Source organism: Rattus norvegicus, chromosome 15, assembly GCF_036323735.1.
Source record: "Rattus norvegicus strain BN/NHsdMcwi chromosome 15, GRCr8, whole genome shotgun sequence".
In the NCBI taxonomy this organism is placed as follows: domain Eukaryota; kingdom Metazoa; phylum Chordata; class Mammalia; order Rodentia; family Muridae; genus Rattus; species Rattus norvegicus.
Genome location: NC_086033.1, coordinates 16,955,996 through 16,974,190, shown reverse-complemented (window position 1 = coordinate 16,974,190; position 18,195 = coordinate 16,955,996). Strand labels below are relative to the sequence as shown.

The window sequence follows — 18,195 nt, the reverse complement described above, 5'->3', positions numbered from 1 at the left end:
GCCAATTGGGTGTAACCATACATCCGCGCCTCACTTGAATCCACCAACCATGCATCTGCTTCTGTAAGCCTGCTTCTGCTCCCCAATACCCTATAAAAACCCGTCCCTGGTTCTGTTAGGCGCGCCAGTCTTCCGAGTTGACTGGGACGCCCACAGATACCTGTGCTTCCTGATCAATAAAAATCCTCTTGCAGATTGCAGCCTGTGGACTCGGACTGGTCATTGGGGCTTGAGGATCTCCCTCCTGAGGGAAGATTCTCTCTGAGAGTCTTACAGTGTTAGTAAGGGGGGAGCCAGCCAGGAAAAGTGACTTAATACCTATCAGGTTTTCTTCAAACTTAAAATTAGAATCAACTAAATCTTTTAATGTTTTAAAATACTATGGAAACATAAATGTAGTTGAACTTTCAACCCCTTAAAAAATGAAACAGTCCAAATACTTCCTTCCTAAACGAACTCTTTAATCGACTCCACTCTCATGCTAAAAGTAAAAGTTATGGTAGCCTTGTCGGGAGCAAGCAAAAGAAAATTACTCTAAATACAACCATTTTGTTTTCAGACTCCATTTAATCATAGGGAGAAACTAAAGTCAAGGTCCCTGGAGGAGCTGGGGACTTCCCCATAGTTGAACAGCTTCTGCAGTAAATAGTTGTCTGAGTCCAGAGAGCAGCTGCTTGTATTCTAATGCTAATTATGTTCCCCCTAAAACTGTTTGCACTAGAACTATTGCTTCTGGGAACCTCCTCCCAGTTGATTCTGATTGGTAAATAAAAAATGTCAACAGCTAATAGTTGGGCAGGACAGAGAGAAGAAAGGGAGATGGTCTGTTCCCAGAGGGTGTGGAGGGGAGGAAAGAGGCCATTTCTGAGAGGAGTGCAGGACAGAAAGGCATAGCCACCAGAGCCAGGAGAGCATAGCCCAGAGAGTTGCCCAAGGGGGATGCCTCAGGAACACCTTGTAAGGAGACAGTTATCTAAGTCCAGCCATCTCAAGGACAACTTCTCCATCTTATTGGCAGGATCAAACAAGCTCATATTTCCAAGCCTAGGAACAAACACCTATCCTAGTGCTCCAAGTGTTTCCTTTGTTGTGTGTTAACCAGTAAAGTATGTAAAAATTGCGTCTATATAACCCAAGTACAGGAGTTACAGAAATATAGAACTACTCTCGTACTGTGCCCTAATAACCTCCGTGCCGCTGACCGGCTCCGTTGTCCCCTTTCTCACTCCCAACTCCTGGCCTGATGTCCAGGAGAGTGAATCAAGAACCAGGACACCAGGAGTCCCGGATTTGGCCCAGTCTCCCACAGGCACTCCCTTGGATAGTGCTGCAGCTCCCTCAGTTCCTTCCAGACTTGTACTTTGTGTTCCCATCCTTTATGGTGACAGGGTTCGGATCCCAAACTGGCTGCCTTCCTGAGGAGCATTTTTAAGCTTTCACATCTGAAAGGAGTTTCCTCAGCTTCCACCCTGAACCCAACACAATCAACTTCTTAATGTAATTATTTTTATTAAATTTTCTCTAATTTACTTGGGTCTGTTCTATACAAACCATTCTAGAAAGAAAAGTTCTGTTTTGCTTTTAAAAACAGGGCTTCATTTTGTAGTCCTGTGTGGATGTATTCCAGGCTGACCTTAAAATAACAGAAATATCCCTGCTTCTGCCTCCCAAGTGCTAGGATTAGAGAGAGAGAGAGTGAGTCATCCACCATCTTGCTCAGAAACTTTAACAGTTCTTTAGTACACATATTTGTGACTATAAGTGACTATGGTAAAGAAAACAGAAAAATGATTGTCTCATGGTTGAGGAGAAGTATTTTATTATAGATAAGGGAGAGAACAGCCAGAACTGTCTGGAAGAGAAAGAAGCCAACTGGTCATGGCCAGAGGTATCTCTTGGCAGCAGACCAAATAGTAGAGGGTGAATCTCAGAGAGAGAAGCAAGAAGAGAAGGGAGTGATAGGATAGAAGGGGATGGAGCCTAGCTAGTTATAAAGAAAGTGGGGGGGAAGTGAGCTTTAATTAGGAACAGCCTGGGAGCTAGCATGGTGGAGAATTAAGGACTACCAGGATGCTTGGAAGTGCCTAACAGGCACATGGTACACGTGCAAATGTTACAGAGGATTTCCCAGCTAGCTTGGATGCTAATAGGTACTACAGGCATATGTCAATAGAGAGCTATATGTCCCTTTTGCCAAAGGATAGGGAAGATAATGGAACTGGCCCCTGTTGATGGGCAGAAAAACCATTTCCGAGGTTCCTGGGAAATTCTGCTCAGGAGCATTTATGACTCAGCCAGTAGTCTACAGTCCTGCTTGAGCTGAGTTTTAGGGTTATTCACTGCCTTTTGGGGAACTTGGGCTTCCCTTGAACCTGGCAGGGACCACACACTGAGCTTCGTATGGAAAACAGCCCAGGGAATACATTTTCACATGGTCACTATAGAGTCCAAAACTCTTGGTCTTTTATATGAGGAAGAATGAGAAGCAGGGCCTCAAGAAATGTTTACAAATCGGCTGGCTGGCAGTTAAAGCTAGATGAGAAGAGGTGTCAGCATCACAACAGGGCTAAACCTGGTCTAACAGAGATTTCTGGAAACCACAACTCAGGAATCTATACATTCCTGGGGGTGCTGTTTAGATAGCCCCTACATGTGTTGAGGAGGACCTTTGAATTGTTATTAATGGCTTGGGCTCATATGAGGTATATAAGTACTGTGCCTCCATTGCAGAAGCCAGAACCCGGAGACTCAGAAAGATCACAAAATCTGAATTCAAGAATGAGGTGAGGCTTAGTGGGCAGTATGCTTGTTTAGGGTACACAGAACCCTGGATGCCCAGTACTGTATAGAATTATATGCTGTGCCATACATCTGTATCCTGATACTTCAGAGGTGGAAACAGGAGGATCAGAAGTTAAATTCACCTTTGCCTGCAGGGTGAGTTCAAGGCCAGTCTGGACTACATGAGGTACTACATATAAACAAACCAACAGCAACATGTTACCATGTGGGCAGTGGAGTCAAGGCTGAACACCCTGTGACACATCAGGATGCCACAAATGTCCCTTCTCCTGAAAGGAAGTACCTAACTGGTCCTATCCTCATAGTCCTAAACCTGCTGAACTCCTCAAGAACCGAATCTATTCGGTTCTTTATTTGGTCTCTACCTGTGCCTGTCCTGAAAGCACATCACATTTTTCCCATGGAGTTCTTGTTTTGTCTTGTTCTCTTTTCTTTTCAAATAACTGTATGAAAGGTTTAACTCATTCTGGTATTTAACTGACAGAAAAACATTGTTCAGTATTGGGTGAGGACAGATACATTATGAAGTAAGATAAAGATGCACAAATGCAGTAAATCCAATATCTGCATGAATTTTATCTATAAGGAACACAACAAAATCATCACAAAACACAAAGGAGATCTCCAAATGGGTCTTGGAGTAAGCCATTCAGTTATGCAAATCAATCTAGTTTGTATTAGGTTTGACTGATGACTCACTTTAAAAGGTGTTAAGCTTCAAACCCAGGACAAAAGGCTAAGGTGCCTATTTAACCTATCATATCAGACTTGGCCTCCAGGTCCTCCCAGCCTGCCCTGTCCTCTACCCTGAACTCTCAGTTTCATGGATGAGCTGCCCTTCTCCCAGAGTCTCTGCCCTGTATAAGCCAGACATTTTGATTTCTCACCCCTTTTAACCTCCTGGCCCCTGCACCTAGCTCCCCTCCCTTCTTTTTTCTCTTTCCCTTCCCCCTCTCCCCACACATCCCTGCTCAGGGTTATGTTCATTGTAGACTCTCCCAGATGTCTGTGCCTCTGGCTGTGTTCTCCCTTTTGTCTATAATAACTTTCCTTTCACTGTACCTAGGAGCAGACATGTCCTTTCCTTCTTATTTTTTTTCCATTCAAAACACACACTACTGAGAATGTGGCTTCCCAGCCCTAACTTTCTGCTGTTTCCTTGTTTGTTTTGGTCCTAGGGGAGGCATGTGTGCAGTACATCAAGATTATTCACTAGAAAAGGATGTCTGTGTGAATGAAGGCTTGACAATCATGCTGTAGAAGTACTTCTGGCCTTTGCCACATTCTGAATGCTGAGCACCCTCCCAAAGCATTCGCCCCTCCAACCCCAGCACTCTCTCCATTCCTCTGTCCAATCAGGCAGGGATCCCACATTCAGATAAATCAGAAGGTCCCACTCATAATCCATAGGAGGCTGTTGAGAAGCAGATACTTTACAGTAGAAGCAAACAAAGACACCCTTTTCACCCATAAAGTCTGTCTTTATTGGCACTCCATGAGACCCCTGTCTTCTTCAAACAATTCTTGACAGTGACTAGTACACAGCCCATGACATATAGAGTAAATTTACAACATTCACAATCCAATTACATGAGCAACAAATAACCTCTTATTTTGTCACACAATCCCATAATATGTGTGTCAAAGTTTAGCTTCACCTGAGGAATACACTAGGTTTGTGTACACGTGTTTTACCTACATGGATGTGTGAGCACTACGTGAGTTCCTGGTATGTGCAAAAGTCAGAAGATACAGATGGTTGTGAGCTGCCATGTGGGTGCTGGAAATCAAACCTGGGTCCTCTACAAGAGCAACACATGCTCTTATCCACTGAGCCAACTCAACAACTTGACACTGCTATTTCTTATTGATTAAATGCCTATCAAAAGTCTTTTTAAGCCTGTATTGCCTGCACTCCATTTAGAAGAGGACATCTGGGCTCTATAGTGAGTCTTCTCTCAAAACCACAAGAACGGAGATGAAACTTGTAGTAGAGCAATGTTTCTTAACATGTAGGTCATGATCCCTTGAGATTTGAAGGACCTTTTCACTGGTGTCATGTATTGAATATTCTGTATATCAGATCTTTATGTGATGGTTTTAACAGTAGCAAATTTATCATTATGAAGTAGCAATAGAATGATTTTATGGTTGGGGGTCACCACGACAGGAGGAACTATATTAAAAGGTCACAGCATTAGGAATATTGAGAACCATTGATCTAAACGATGATGGACATACATTTGGAGAACTTGGGCTGAAAAATGACATGTTGGATATAAAGTGTAGTTAATTCCCCACAGCTGCTGTCAGATCGTACAGAGTTGGACAGAAGTCTATAAGTCCAGGTTCTGGAGATACCTTGAAATACCACCAATGTATACAAATCCTAACAACAGCAGGGTGACAGGAAGGGGGAAAAGGAATAGCTTGTCAAGATGCAGAAAGCAGATGTATTTGAGGAGACTGAGAAGTGTGTCTTCCATGGAGAAAACGAAAAAGACACAATAACGTCACACACTGCAGATCATTGGGAACATTCTCTAGCAATATTAATCATGTCAAACATCCAAGGTCCAGATATTATTAGCATCTCCATCATCCAAAAGTTTCAGTGACTGGCCATTACTGTGTTTTCAGGTTCTTCAGCCTGTAGTAACAGTTTCTGCTGCCAAATAATAGTTGTGAGAATAGGACACATTTTGTTTACCCATTTATGATTTGATGGACATTTGGGTCATCTTCACTTTAGTAAGAATGAATATTTTCACAGGGAATACTCAAGTAAATGTTTTTGTTTGGATACGTGCTTTCATTCCTCTTGAGGATGTATCTCTCAGTGGTACCATATGGTAAATATATAGTCACTCTTTGGAGAAAACACTAGATTGATTTTGCAAACTGGCTGCAGCATTTCTTGTCCCCAGTAGCTGTGCACGAGTGTCCCAACGTCTCTCTGGCTTCCCTGCCATTTCAGATATCCTAGTGATGTGCCATTTCATTGTCTCTTCTATATGCATTCATCTGAAGACGACTGCAGGTAGGCATCTTTTCATAGGCTTATTGCCTATTTTATACTTCCATAAATAAATAAATGAATGAATAAATAAATAAATAAATATTAAGATCACCTGCCTTAATTCTGCCAATTAAAGCTTCATGATTGCATTATAAAGTTCAATGCACATTTTAGATACAGGTCTCTTATTAGATGAATGGCTTGCAAATATTTTCTCTTATATTCTTTATGCAGTACTCAGCAGCTTGATGGCTCATTTCTTTTAGCAAATTTATTCCTAAGGTCTTTATTCTTCTAGATGTCCTTGTAAATGGAATCACTTTTCTAATTTTCCATTTGGATTGTTAATTGCAGGTATGGCCAACTACACACACACACACACACACACACACACACACACACACACACACACATGTATGCACAAAGGCTCACATACGTAGCAATGAATATGTCATCTGTAAATACAGGTATATTTTCTTCTTGAAAACATGAATGCTTTTTTTGGTTGTTGTGTCTAATAATTTTTTAAACATTCTAAATTTGTACATATTTATGGGGTTAAGTAATATGTTTTACATTTATATAATGTATAATTAAATGATGTTTATTGGTGTATCACTCGCCTCAAAATTTTATCTTTGTGTGTGTGTGTGTATTAGAAACATTCCAAATCCTTTCTGTTATTTTGAAACACCTATCAACCATAGTTATTCCACTCTGCTATAAAACATTATCTAATTGTGCACCTGTATTTCATAACTGTATGGATGCCTTTAGTGTATCATTCTTGCCCAGTTACCCTGGTTACAACTATTAGAACAGCCTGGAATAGAAGTGAGGAGAGCATCTATCCTTGCTTCATTCTTTGTCTTAGGGGAAACTCGTTTTTAATTATTAACCAGAAAGTTAGCCATGGAGTTTGAATAATACCTTTTATTGTTCAGAAAAATCCTATTACGCTACTCTAAGAGGGTCATTTATTAGGAAGAGGTGCTAAGATTCTTTTTAAATGTTCCACTGGATTCACTGAGATTACCAAGTTGCCTTCACTATTAACTGTATTCATACATTGCATTATATTGACTTTCAGATGTTAAGCAAATCTTTGCTTCTAATAAATGCCAGTTAGATACTATCTGATTCATTTTATTTGTTACTAGAAACTGTTTTCTGGTCAATTTGTGAAGATGTTTATGTCTATATTCATCGGAAATGTTGGTCCACAGTTTATTGTGAGATTTCTGCCGTGTTTTGATATCTCATCCTACTTATCTCTTAGTGTGTGTTTGGTATTCTTGGAACAGCATCCGAGAATTACTATTTACTTGTTTCATAGAATCTACCAGTAAAGCCATCTGGACTTAGAGTCTTATTAGAAAGTGTCTTTATTATATAAATTGCATTTTAAATATCCTCATTTTAAATAAACTATTCTACTCGATAAACATAAAAACCATCCTAACATACACGCACACACACACACACTCACACAAACACTCTCAAAGGCACACATGCATCGTTGATACGAAGGCCAGGAAGTTCTGCATGTAAAATAAGGACCCTCTCCCATTGATCTCTCTGTCCACGCTCTCGTGTCATACCCAGGTTTGCCCTGAATGTGGTTTTCCAGGAATTTGTCTATTTCTCTTTGGTTATTTAGTTTGCCAGGATGTGTTTCTTGTTTCAGTCTAATTCTTTCTTTCTACAACAGAGAAGCTATTTAATTAACCTTCCTCTGACTTTACTTTTTTCCCTCTTCCATATTTTTCGGTTGGTCAGTTTAGGGTAAGTTTTATCAATTCTATCCATCTTGTCAGAGAACCATAGAATCCCTTGGTTACACTGATTCTCTCCATAGCTTTTCTTAGTCTATATTTTCATTAATTTTTGCACTAATGTTTGTGGTTTTCTTCTTTTCCTTTAGGCTTATTTTATTTATTTACTCGCTTTATTTATTTTTTGTACTTTTTTAAGGTGAGTGGATAGATTAAATTGAGACATCCTCTTTAAGTAAAGGTGCTTGGATCTATAAGCTTCCTTCTAAGTATTATATATAATGTATCCCATGTGTTTTGTATGACATATTTTATTTTAGTCCACCATTGCTTTTCATTTTCCTGAGTTTTTTCTTTGTTGATCTGGTTATTTAAGAAATAGATCTTGTAATTAGCAGTTAAAGTTAGCCCTTATGCCACAGTGTTCATGGGTAAGTGGTCTTAGGACTCCAGTTGGACGTTGAACTTTGCAGATTCTCAAGTACCTTACTCAAAAGCATGCAGTATTTTTTATATAACTTATACTTGTCCCACCATATACTTAAAGGAATATTCTATTGTTTTGATACCTAATACTGTATGTGTTGTGCAAACAGATACTATATGGTAGTGTTTGGAGATTAATGACATGGTCAATAGAGATACACCTTTTTCCATGAATTGATTTATTTAATTTTATCTCTGGTGGGTTGGAATATAATTTAGTACAGTCATGATAGAAAGTAGTGTATGGAAAATAGATTGTTTTTCCTCATTTCTTTCCTGCAAGTTAGTTGATGCTGTGTATGAAAATTACTAATTTTTACATGTTAGTTTTATGTCCTGTTACTTTAACAATGTTTATAAATTCATGTGTTTTTTGGTGGTGTCTGGGGGATGCATCAAGTACAGAATGTCTTCTTTGAATAGGAATAGCTTAACTTTTTGTTAAATTTCAAACATGGGACAAATGGCTAAGGTGCCTACTTAACATATCACAGTGAACTTGTCCTCCAGGTTCTCCAAGCATCCTTAATCCCTACCTATTAAGGGGTGTGGCTCATATATCCTGCCCTCTACCCTGAACTCTCCTGCCCTTCCCCCAGAAGCTCTTTCCTCTATAATCCAGACATTTTGGTTACCCACCCTTTTGTACCTTTGGCTGCCTGACTGCTGCATATGGTTCCCCTCCCTCCTGTTTCCCTTCCTGTTCCCCCTCCCTCCCTCTCTCTCTGCATGGCCCAACTCAGTCTGTACATGTCCATTCTGAATTCTCCCAGCTGCCTCTGCTTCTGGCTGTGTTCTCCTTTCTATCTGTAATAAACTTTCCCCTCTCCACACCTAGGAGCAGTCATGTCCTTTCCTTTTGCTTTCATTTCTTTTTTTCATTTACTTCATTTTTCTCACTCTTGTATCTTTCTCTCGCCTTGTTTCTCTAGCAAAGCCTCTAAGTACTGAACTGAAAAATCACGGAAGGGGTGGGCACCCTTGTCTAGTGTCAGATTCCGAAGAAATGGTGTCAGGTTTTCCTCCTGTAGTATAATGCTGACTATGGTTTGTCTTCCCAGCAACAGAAACTGTAAACAGGATGACAGACAACCTACAAAATAAGAGACAAATCATTGCCAGCTATACTATACATGAGACAGCACCTGATGATCTGCAGATTCAATACACACAATTTCCTGAAACTCCCCATCCACAGGAACTGTGCCTGAGATTTGAATAGACAGATCTCAAAAGAAAAATAGAGAATGAGCAATATTTTTTTAAATGTTGACCATCTCTAGCGCCAGTGAACTCCCTAAGTCTGCGAGGCCTAAAGGTGGCTCCTTATCAGTGCAATGGAGTCCAGGTTACCAAGACTAAAGCCATGTTTAATAGTATAGTAGAACCGAAGCAAATCAAAGAAAAGCATATTATTACATGAAAATATTTTCTTCCTAGTGTTAGTGGAGTCCTCAGCCACAAATGGGTGGTCCTCTGTATCATGCCTTCTCCCCAAGACTCAGAGAGTATTTTGGAAAAGGGAAAGATTGTAAGAGCTAGAGGTCAGAGAGAGCCCCCGTGTATCAATATCTTCTAGACATAACAGGAGGACCTGCTGAACACACTAGACCCCACAAAATCAAGCCAGTCAACATTTTATCATGGATTTGGAAAGGATTCACGAGTCCCCACTCCTATCTGAGGAGCTATGGATGACTTCTAAGGGAGGGTGAGTCAGTTTTCCAGGAGGGTATGCCTACAGGTATTAGAGTGTCCTCCAGTGGGATGGCCCGGCACTAAAGGAGTGTAGTGACAACACAGTTTGGTGTTGATGAGTCACTAAAAAAATGAGAACATGAAGTTGAGGAATAGTGGGCTGAGGTGGATATAGAAGGATTAGGGAGAAGAGCTGGGGTGAATATAACCTACGATATCCCACCCATTCTTGTGGTGTCATTTTGGCTCGGTGTACTTCTCTCCTCTTTGTTGTATCGTCTTCCACAGAGGCCTCTTCTGCCCCCCCCCCCCCAGTTTCATGATTCTCTTCCCAGTTTCCTGACCTTTACTCATATTTATTCATGCTCATGTAGATATACAGGAGCTGGGATCCATTTACTATAATGTTATAAAGTTCTATCCAGGGCTTTACAAATTTTATAATTTCATTTTTTGCAACTGAGTAAATTTCTATTTTGGACATGTCCCACACTCTCCTTATCTATTCCCTGATTGACAGAGAACTATGCTAATTCTGTTTCCTGGCTATCATTAAATGAGCAGCAATGAATATGCATACTTCTCTGTAGTAGGATATAGAGTCCTTGGACTTGTGTCCAGGAGTGGGGTAGGTGAGTCATATAGTAGTTAGGTTTTCAATTTTTCTTAGGAGCCTATACATTTCTAGTGTCTGCACTCAATTATTCTCCAACCAACAGTGGCTCATTTTCCTCTTTCCAAGTATCCTCATTAACCTTTGCTGTCAGTGTTTTTTTTTGGTGGTGACTACACTGACTGGAGTGAGCTCGAATCTCAAAGTTGTTCTGATTTGCATTTCACCCATGTCCAGATTCCACGACATATCAGAAACACAGTCCTGGGCCATCACAGTAAGCATCTCTGGGGACTGGGGACTGGACATAAGAGGCACTTGTCCACGAGCCTCTTTTATCTGGGTCCAACAGTGACATCTATCTACTTACTCGGCTGCGAACCAACACTGTGCAGACTGTTCCTAACCCTGCCACCTAGTCCAAATCTGCGGAACTTCTTTTCCTGGAACTCCAAGATTGTCACAACTCTCACTTTCCTCTCAGATGCGACTAACCCACCTCATTCTTGGAATGGCTTCACCTTACACTAGAGGGATTCTGTGGCCATCACACATTTATTCTTATGTCTTCCCTGAGTAATTTTTTTAACAAGAAAAGAAGGTGGAAGGAAGGGAATGGGGGTGGGGAGCTTTTTCTTGTGTGTGTATGTGTGTGTGTGTGTCTTTCTTTGTTTCTTTCTTTCTTTCTTTTTCTTCCTTTTCTTTTCTTTTCTTTTTTTTTTTTTTTTTTTTTTGCCTTATGGCATTGGCCAAGTACAGCCTATGCTAGGTCTCAAACAAAAGGCAGATAACTTTGAAGATTTTTATTTCTCAGGGGACAGAAGATGAGAGTCTGTGTCAAGTAATCATTAGATGCTCACGGCTGTTCTTAGAGGGATGATGAGGGCACCCTCCTCTTCTGGGGGCCTCTAGTAGATTAGGTCTCCAGGTTTTAATTTGAGAAGGGATTTACAGCCCTGAAAATGATATAATATCATTTTGATTTGGGTTGTACTGGGCTGGGTAGCCAGATTCCATTTGTGTGAAACTGTATTAGGAGATATGACCAAAACCACCAGAATCAAATAAAGAGAACATTTCCCAGGGAGCCTAAAAATAGGGGCCTGGCTCCCCAAAGCTTGTCCACTGCTTTGCTGTCACTCTGATTTACATCTGCAGGATCTAAGCAGAGGCACAGAGAGGCAGCCAGTATGCGTCTGCTTGCTGGATCTGTCTATCTGTCAGCTGTCACCAAACTGTTCTAACATATTCCCTCAATGAAGAAAGAAAAAAATAATTAACCCTTAAAGAAGCAGAAACTCTGTGTGTGTGTGTGTGTGTGTGTGTGTGTGTGTGTGTGTGTGTGTGTATGTGTCTCATGGGTGACTCATGAAAAATATTCTGTCTTCATCTCCTGTGGCCACTGTTGCATTCAGAGTCTCTGAGAAATCCATCAAATTGTCTGCAAACTTTCCAGGACCCAATCACCCACCACCACCATATGCTACTGCATCCGTGCATCTCACGGTATACCCCAGGTAATGAAGGGAAGATAATGACTTAAGAGGAGAGTGTACCTTTTTCCCAGAACAATTCTAATGCTGTTTTAAAGCTCAACTTCCCTCCTGTGCACAGCAAACAGTAAGTCACCTTGGGTACTGAAAAACACAATTTCTCCTGAGATGAAACATAGAAAAGAATTAGCTGTTGCTTGTAATCATTTGTACCAAACAGCTACCCAGAGCTGGGCAGATTACCAGAATCTTCCAGTGGGACATAGAGAAGGATAAATGGGACCCCATGGGCTGAAATCTTAAAATTAAAATTATTTTGGTGACAGTGTCTAGTAGCAAATGGAATGTGTTGTTCTTACATGGAGAAAACAAGACTGCTTCTTATCAGAGAATTATAAAGATGACCACAAACAACTTCAACGTTAGTCATTTCTTTTTTTTTTTTTTTTTTTTTTGGTTCTTTTTTTTTCCGGAGCTGGGGACCGAACCCAGGGCCTTGCGCTTCCTAGGTAAGCGCTCTACCACTGAGCTAAATCCCCAGCCACGTTAGTCATTTCTTAAATGGTCAGATCATTTCAAAGATTTGATTGCCTGTGTATACATGGGTAAACCACATGTGGGCCCACTGCCTTCAGAGGCCTGAAGAGGGCTTCAGATCTCCTGGAACTGGAGTTATAGATTGTGATCTATAATGTACATGCTAGGAATGTAACCTGGATCCTCTACAAGAGCAGGCAAGTGCTTTTAACTGCAGAGACATCTCTCTAGCCCTAGTCACTTCCCTCTACAGTAGTTGCTGGCCAAAAGGAGGAACTGTGTGTGAGAATGATCTTTCTAATTTCAGCAAGGACATTTCGCCTTACACTTACCACAGGAAATAAGAAAGGAAAAGGACCAGGGTTTCTACAGGAAACACTTTTGAGCACATTCTTTTTTTTTTTTTTTTTTTTTTTTTGTCACAACTGTACTTTGTCTCAGAAATATCAACTAAAACAATTGCCGTCACTTGATAGTTTACCTGGGCCAGTGACCAAAGTCTCCATTCCTTCTTTCTGTGGTAACAGGTGACCCCTGAGGCCTGCGTATGGTAGAGGTACTTCACGGTTGAAGATATGGTTTGCCCGGAACCACAAAGAAGACACAAACTTACAGAGCATGATTTAGGCCCTTCAGGGACTGCTTCAGAATAAAGCAAACGTCATACTTTAAATGATACTGACCCCCACAGGCTTATGTATTTGAATATTTAGTCACCAGGGAGTGGTACTATTTGAAAGGATTAGAAGGATTAGGAGGCATGACCTTGTTGGGTTAGAGTAGTCGAGGCTGTATTGAGGCAAGTGTATCACTGACGGTGAGATTTGAGGTTTTAAAAGCCCATGCCAGAAACAGTCTCTTTCTCTGATCAGGATGTAACTCCCGGATACTGTTCCAGCAACTCCATGCATTCTGCCATGCTGTAAGCAAGTCCCTACTTACATACTTTTATTCATAAGAATAACCTCTATTATGGTGTCTTTTCACAGTACTAGAACAGTAACTAAGACAGTACATTATATAAAAATGAGCTCAAAACTTCCAACTGCACAAAAGAACTTCTTAAATTACAATACTTTTTAGAACAAGCTACCAGCCATGTCCTTAATTATACAAGCATTAATAGTACAAGCTGCTTCATGACTTTATCTTTTTAAATAAGTAGTAAATAAATCTTTAAAAATTTTAGATCTATTTAATTTATGCATATGAGTATTTTGCTTGCATTTACATATGTGTACCCCATGTGGGCGTCAGAGGTCAGAGGAGGACATCAGATTCCCTGGAACTGGAGTTATGGATGATTGTAAGCCACCATGTGGATGCTGGGAACTGAACTGGGGTCCTCTGCAAGAGCAACCCGTATTCTTTACCACTGGGTCATTTTTCTTGTCCCCTAATTAAAGCTTAATACTTTAAGATGGATTTTCTACCTACAGCTCAATGAAGTAAAAACCAGCAATTTTCATTCTTTATTCTTCTGAGAATAGACCTGTTTCCCTTAGCCTCATTCATATAACACAGGTTCCTTCTAGAACCAGAGAAGGCATCGGAGCACAGGATCCCTAGCATTCGGACACTAGTTAAGTTAGTGATAACTGGCTCTGCACCCCTGGGAGGTGAGCATAACAAGGAAAGAAGAGAGAGAAAGGGGAGAAACAGGTATAGGAAGAGGAACACCCCTTCAGGGTATTTCCTTCTGTCTTAGTTGGGGTCTTCTGTGAACAGATACCATGACCAAGGCAATTCTTATAAGGACAACATTTAATCGGGGCTGGCTTACAGGTTCAGAGGTTCAGTCCATTATCATCAGGGTGGGAGCATGGCAGCATCTAGGCAGGCATGGTGCAGGAGGAGCTGAGAGTTCTACATCTTCATCTGAATGACAGGAGAAGATTGGCTCCCATGTGCTTAGGAAGTGGGTCTCATTGCCCACCCCCACAGTGACACACACTTTCTCCAACAAGGCTATACATATTCCAAAAAGTCCACACCTCCTAATAGTGTCACTCTCTGATGCAAGCAGATTCAAAGCAAAGCACCACGCCTTCCATGTTGGATTTCTGCCATAGGAAATGCAAGTGGAGATCAAAACAAACGTGAAGAAAGCCTGGAGTCAAGGGAAAGATTAGCCTCTGAAACAATGGAATTCACAGCAAAGAGATTGAGGTTATACACAGGAACTTACAAGGCTGATCCCGGAAGTACGCATACCTGGTAACACAAATGTAGTCTGTCACCATTGGCCAGCACACACAGGCCAATATTCTTAATATTAAGAATACAAGGCAGCCAGGCATGATGCATAGAGTGAACAGAGCCCTTAAATTCAGCACTCCCAGGCACACGATGTGATTCTCTTGTGAGTTCCAGGCCACCCAGAGCTAAATAGTGCTACCTTGTCTTTAAAAACAAAACAAAACAAAACAAAAACAACAACAAAAATGGGGTCGTTTTTAAACATATACAATGTAATCTTCACACACTTGAAATTATACATCCCTTAGCATCTATAAAATAGAGGTCAAAACCAAGTTGTAAAAACAATGGCATTGTATGTATGCTGTCCTTTGGACTAATTTAAGCAGCAAACAAAGCAATCTAAATTTAGAAAACTCGTTCAGGCCTTTCTGCAGCGACAGTGTCACTGGAGAAAAGGAAGGGGACGCTTGCTTTGCTTGAGAGAGCCGTTAGGAAATGCTTACTGACCCTGGGCAAACCTCCAGCTTCCCCAGGAACAAAATCACGCAGCTTAATTTGAGCGAGCAAGGAGAAGGCATGAGTCCACAGCTCAGCAGTGCCTGCTTTCCATCTGCGTGACTTAACCAGGAGTCACAGCGCGGCTTTGCAGACACCAAGCCCAGCTGCCAGGGAAGGTTTCAGACCCACAGGGGTGCCCTGACAATTTCCGGTTCAGTGGAGAGCTGGGGAGCGCACAGGCTCACAGCATATGATTTCTTTATATTTCATCAGTTTCCAAGTTTTAAACAATTTTAACCTTCTCTCTGTGTGTGGATGCAGAAGCGGCTGCACAGAATGGGAAACAGTGGGCTTTGGGTAAACGGATCCAGGTGCCTGCTTCCACCTGACCACTTGACCTTAATCAACCTTGACCTCTGTGAGTCTCACTTACCTCATCTGTAAAATGGACCGAAGCCAAGTTTGCTGGCTGCACTCCTGCACTGAAGCAGTTACCTATATGTTCCCACAGTATTCATACATTAAGAATATTTTGGTTCCAGAAGCTACTACCATTAAGCAGAAGAAGCAACTCACTCCTATATTAAACAGGAGGCTGCTGGGATATAGCCATCAGCTGTCTTCAGTTTATTCTCTAATAACTTCTGTTCTGTTTCTGGGGCACATCAAAGGACAATAACAGCCGATGCTGGCCATCCCTCTCACACAGACAAACGTTCATTACAGAGCGTGAAAGTGTCCCCCTTTCCGAGGAGGGGAATCAATAGGTGTCAGCCTTTTCTCCCTTGTCCTAAGGTAATGGTGCTGTCTTTTCTCCCCAGCGATGCAGTGTTACGTGGCCAGCTGAGGATGAGCAGTTCAAGGAAGATTCTCTGTGACAAATGGGGAAGGAGGTCAGGGAATTCAGAAGACTTCTCGGTGTCAGAAGCCTCCCATGTATTCTATTCTGATTAGTCTAAATGCTGAATGGATACATCGGCTTTGTCATGCATTTAAAAGTCAGCGGGACTCATTTTAACTTGGTGACTTATGGTCTCTTCTATGTAAAGAGTTTTAGCTGAATCCCGTTTCTAGGGAACACCCCAAGAGCCCATCAGTTTTGAGATACTATGACAGAGAAATGCAAACCAACAGGCACTAGGTGAAGCTATGCAATTACTGAAGTCAGGAAAAGATTTATGTACTTTAAAAAAAGAAAACTCAATCTAATGATTGGAACTCGTTTTCTAAAAGCAAGATCACTCCAGGTTTTAAAGCTTGAAAGGACCTCATTTCCCCCACTTTACTAGAAACATATAAAGGCCAAGGGTAACTCATAGCAAATTCCTGTGAAAGTTGGCGTGTATACTTGTGAAAGCCACCAAACGATTTCTGTCACTCTTAAGCGCTTTCTGTTGACCAGTTGACTCCTCTTTCATAAGCCATGTTCCTTACACAACTCCCTCAGCCTAACTGCGAGGATGCTTCCTGCATCTTTTCAGTGAGTTGAGGGATTATAAAACCTCTTGGTTGGGGATTTAGCTCAGTGGTAGAGCGCTTGCCTCGGAAGCGCAAGGCCCTGGGTTCGGTCCCCAGCTCCGGAAAAAAAAATAAAATAAAATAAAAAATAAAACCTCTTGACTTACATACATGCTGTTATCTGACCCACCCAACCCCACCCCACAAGCCTGAAAGCTTCTGGTACTTAAAACTGGTTGCTTCCTGACTCTGTATGCCCTTTGCACAGATAATGAGTCAAACATTTGGAAGAGTCAGACCACTTGGCTAAGTGTAAGTGGGTGAACAAGGATTAAAAAGCAAGGCTGCCCCACCTAGCTGTCCTTAGGTGGGAAAGAAGCCTCAGGCTAAATATCCAGGAGCAGGGCTGGCAAGTTTTTCATAGAGTGGAAACAAGCAACTATTTCTAGTTTTGTTAGCTACAAACAGTCACACACGGTCCTAACAGTAGGATTACATTATCTTTCATAGTGCGAGCTTTCATGACATTATTTCAAGAGTAACATGTCCAATGACCACATTTACTCCCACATTATCATCTTGCTCCCCTTCCTGTCCTTCTCCTGCTAATACCCTTCCTTCCCCATCTTCCTTCTGCTTTTGGTCATACACACACACACACACACACACACAGAGAGAGAGAGAGAGAGAGAGAGAGAGAGAGAGAGAGAGAGAGAGAGAGAGAGAGAAACATACAAACACATACACACAACATATATACCGACAAACACACACACACAACATATACACACACAGACACACACAGACACACACACAGAGACAAATACTTGGGGCTCCATGCATGTATGAAGAACTGTATCCAAGAATCAAAGATTCATGTTCCTTAGACATTTCATGCCCTGTTTGCACTTCCTAATTATTTTATACTTCACCTGAACATTCGAATTCATCCTTCTACCTTTTCTGTCTTCTGCTTGATCCATTCTGTGGGTCAGGATCTTCACTCAGATTCGGGTTTGACCTGTTGAGGTTCTCCTATCTGTAATTTCCATGTGATTGATTTTTTTTCCCTGTGTATCCCTATATTGACTTTTTTTAAATCCTTTTTTAACTTTGTCCAGGAGTTTATTTGCATAACCTCTTTGACTCGGCTGAGCCGTTTAATAAATATCCTTTTGAATTCTTTGTCTAGAGGTGCACTTATTTTTGCTCACTGGAATTCATTCTGTAGCATTGGGAATTATTTGAGGAATCATGATGACTTTTGCTATCCCTGTTTCTTGTATTGTTGCATTCACTTACTCACCAGAGACTAGGTTAGTTTTTAAATTATTTGTAGTATTTCTCTGGGACTAGTAGTAGGGTTGAAGTGCTGTGTCTTCTTTAGACTGCGCATGCTCAGGCAGTGGCAAATCCTCAGCCTCCATGCTCAGGGCTCCAGACATGTTTGCTAGCACAGCTCTAGCTATAGAACATTAATGCAAATCAACCATAGCTGACCAGTCAGTCCACTGCATTCAGGTGCCATGTTTCCTCACCTTCAACTGCCTACATGCAAGTCTTACTTTTTTTCCTTTCTGGTGTCTGGATTGACATCTTCTGACAAAAGCAGCA

General features: G+C 41.3%; 1 protein-coding gene across 5 annotated transcripts in view; it reads right to left on the bottom strand.

Annotated features, from left to right (window-relative positions):
* The window catches only part of Fhit (fragile histidine triad diadenosine triphosphatase), a 1,507,501-nt gene that overhangs the window by 898,711 nt on the left and 590,595 nt on the right, over positions 1-18,195 (bottom strand).